The following is a 3,892-nucleotide window of genomic DNA, read 5'->3' as shown; positions in this document are numbered from 1 at the left end:
CCTCAGATATTTGGGTTGTTTCTGGCTTTTTACTATCACAAAGCTGGTCTGAGAATTCTTAATTAAGCATACGTGCAGGAGCCCCAGAGTGGAATTGCTGGGTTAGGAGGGCATCTTCCACTTCACTAGATGATACTAAATTGTCGCCCAAAGTGTTTGAAGCAACAGTGATTCCCAGCAGAGAATCATCGTTCCAGTGGCACCAAGCTTCTCAGTCTCAATAGTGTCAGAGGTAAGCCTGTGCCAATGCTGTAGCTATAAATATGGCTTTAATTTGAATTTCCTTGCTAACCAATGAACCTGACAATCTTTTTATATGTTTACTGATCATTTGGCAAAGTGACTGGTCGAAGCTTCTGTCTTTTTTTCTGTTGGGCTTGATTGGTACATCAATGGCTATTTTTAATGGCTTATGATATTCCTTTTTATGCACTTAACACGTTTATCAATTCCTCTTACTGCTGCCTACATAGCTTATTTACAACCCTTTGTTATTATAAACAATGCTGTGATCAACATCCCTGTACATGTCTCTTTGTGAGGTAAGAAATTTCCCTTGAAGTGGAGTTGCTGGGTCTTAGAGTTATGTGTGTTTTCAGTTTCCCTAAAGGTTGACAAACTGCTCTCCAAAACAGCAACACCAAGGCGGGAGGGTATAGCTCAGTGGTAGAGTGCATGCTTAGTGTGCATGAGGTCCTGGGTTCAATCCCCAGTACCTCCATTAAATAAATATACCTAATTATGCCCCCCACCAAAAAATTTTTAAAAAGACAAAGGAGCAGCACCAATAGACTCTCCTGCAAGGTCATGAGGTTTCCCATTCATTCTCCTGCACAATTGTCAGCCCTTGGTATTATCCACAAAGCAAGTTTAAGCACTTCCTATCTCATGCGGTTTGTAAACAATTCTGCAAGGCAGAAAATCAAAAAGAGCCAACATTTTTCTAGTACTTTACAATCTGCAGAGCCCTTTCCTTTGCATTATCCACCCCCATTTCATGCCAAAATCCTGTCACTCATTCCCTTGCAAGGTCACACTCAAAGAGCAATGCGTTTCATTCTTTAAACCCAACGTACTGCTTTACATTTTCATGTAAATACAAGTGTCTTGCTCATTCCAAGTATCCGTCTAAGTAATTCCCAAACCCTGTTCAGCCATAAACTGGTCTTTATCCCATACCCTGGGAAACAGATGGGACCAGAGATTATTCTCTGTCACTGGGGTCGTCAAGAGAGAGGATGTGGCTCTGTCATCCTCTCCCAGTGGACCTTGACACCTCCCAAGCCACAGAAGGTGGGGGATTCCTCAAATACTAGAAGGAGTTAGGATTCTGGTCAGCCAAAGATAAGGACAGGCTGCCCAGCAAAGAGATTATAAATAGGTCAGTTAAGGACACAGCGCTCCAATCTTTTCTCCCTAAACATAAAATTTCTCTTCCTGCTTTTTTCGTCCAATATCTGCTGACCGGTTAAGGATGAAAAATGAGCCACAGTATCGTAATCACTCAAGCATTCCGACCAATGGAAGCTCTCGCGTGAACTGTTTATTTTTCTAGAGCTTTGTGACTGTGTTCCTTCTGTTGGCAATGTGTCATACTAATGATTTTCCTTTAGCAGTAATGAATTATGACTGTTCCCCCGGCAAGGCATATGGCATCCCATTTCAATCCCAAGTGAGTCGGGGCTGTAGTAATGAATACCAACTTCATCAGTCACATTAGGGAATATAAAACGGTGTTCTCCAGTCACTGTCATCTCTTTCTATAATCTCTGCATTCCATCATTTCGACTCATAATTTCTCGATTTAGTGTCTTTTTTTATTTACAAAACATTCATGCATGTCTGCCTGAATTGTAACTCACACATTCCAATTTGACTAGTAATTTTTGAGCACCTGTGCAGGGCCTTTCCCCACAACAACCCTATTGTTTGTAACTGCGACCACCTGGGCTCAGAAAAGTGAAGGCATTTGGCCAAGGTCCTAGGGATGAAGCCAGGACTGTAACCCTGGGTATAGACCTTAAAACCTAGCGCTTTTTTTTTTTTTCTAACTATGCCACACCCCGACCTTGTAGAATTTGTCACTGCTTAAGTTTCACACATAGAATTCCTAAATTTTAATTTAATTTTCTCTATAATCCTGAAGAAATTTGGAGAGTATCACTTCATCTATGATATCTGGGTGAAATTCAAGCCAACATTCCATTTGCTTCTTGCCACTTTCCTCAGAGATGCAGCCTCAAGGTCGTCAAACTCAGCCAGGTTCTGTCCTCTAAAAGGCCGCAGGTGGAGGGTGGGGGAGATTTCCACCGCCAATCAGTTGCCTTAATAGACATTTTCATGCCCTTTCCCCATGAGAACAAATACGAACCAATCTGAGTCTCTGCACAGCTTCAGACGTATAGATTCATGCTTTCGAGTATCTTAGGAATCTGTCTGAAACGGGTGACAATACCCCACATTTTCAGGTTTCAAACTTCAATCTTCTGATAGGAATTTGGCTTTCAGTGCAGTATTGCAAACCCAAGGAATCCTGACTGAGATTCAGCTAAACCTACAAGACATGAGAACTTCATAAGAACACGATGAATCATTTAAGGTAAGGAGTCTGGGGATAGGCATACTTACTTCGATGTCATAAAATTGTCATTGTAACTAGTGTGCTCCCTTAATTTTCTTTTCCTGGCCCCTGATGGCTTGATGACTGCTATTCCCACTGCCTGAGAAGCATCCCGACTCCTCTCTCCTCACCACAGCTCCATCTGTCTGTAAGACTCCCAGTTCAGAAGTCGCATCCTGGTAACTGAGACCTTCCAGACACCCCCACCAGTCCCCTGTGACAGTTACTCCCTGACCCCACAGCCGCGTGTGCGTTCATGCAGCCACTCATTCACTCAGCAAATACTCTCTGAGGGTCTCCCATGCGCCGGGCACCATTTGAGGGTCTGGGATACATCTAGAAACCGACAGACAAAAAGCCTGCTGTGTGGAGATTGCATTTCAAGCGGGGACCACAAACAACAAATGTAACAAACGTGTAAATGAAACAGAGTAAATGGAAATGGACAGTGACGAAAGCCATGGGGAAATCTAGAGCAGGGAAGGATGGGGCTGGAGCACGAGGGTGGGGAAGAGGTTTCCAATGTAAAACACAGGGCAGGGTAGACGTCGCTGGGTAGATGACGTTTGAGCACAAAGTGAGGGAGGATAGGGAGCTACCCACGGTGGGTAGGAACATTCCAGGCTGAGGAACAGACAGTGACAAAGGCTTAGGGCAGGAGACCTGTTTGGCTGGAGCAAAGTGATGAGCAAGATGTGAGTTCACAGAGGGGGACCAGGCTGTTGCCACCTGGTTGGCCATTCTGAGAATGTTGGGGTTTTTGCATCAAGAGAAATGGGAAGACAGTAGAGGATTTTGAGCAGAAGTGGTCAGATTCCCATGAACTTAGACGGGCTTTTGGGGCACCACTTGGGAAAACAAGAAGTCAGAGGCAGGGGGAGCATCTCCATCCAGACCTCAGCTTCTCCTTTCCGGATCGGTAGCCACCAGCCATGCCAAACCCTGCTCTTCCAGGGGTGGATGTGAGAAGTGCTGGATGCTAATGTCCTCTTTGTTCAAGGATGTGGTGGCAGGTGGAGCTAACTTTTTATATCTACTGATACCTAGAGGGAGAAATCGGTCTTTTCAGAGTGTTACAGTCAGAACTATTTAGAGCCAAGGAATTTCCCCAGTGCCTAGTTTCAACCAAGCAGGTCAGCTGCTATGGTCTTTTGAGGACTCGAGATGGCTTTAATGCCGGGTGGGAGCAATGCCAAGAAGCCCACCGGACCACCAGGAGATGGCCCTCCCTGGAAGCCTCAGCTCTCCTGAAAGAAGAGGGTCAAGATGAAC

The 3,892-nt window shown here is 44.8% G+C and overlaps 1 non-coding gene across 1 annotated transcript; it reads left to right on the top strand.

Annotated features, from left to right (window-relative positions):
- Nucleotides 1–648: 648 nt before the first annotated feature.
- Nucleotides 649–721, top strand: TRNAT-AGU (transfer RNA threonine (anticodon AGU)). Its single transcript has one exon. It is a non-coding gene; the product is annotated as a tRNA-Thr (tRNA).
- Nucleotides 722–3,892: the final 3,171 nt, after the last annotated feature.

Source organism: Camelus dromedarius, chromosome 8, assembly GCF_036321535.1.
Source record: "Camelus dromedarius isolate mCamDro1 chromosome 8, mCamDro1.pat, whole genome shotgun sequence".
NCBI classification, from domain to species: Eukaryota; Metazoa; Chordata; class Mammalia; order Artiodactyla; family Camelidae; genus Camelus; species Camelus dromedarius.
The sequence above is the reverse complement of the archived record's forward strand: the minus strand, read 5'-3'. Positions and strand labels throughout refer to the sequence as shown.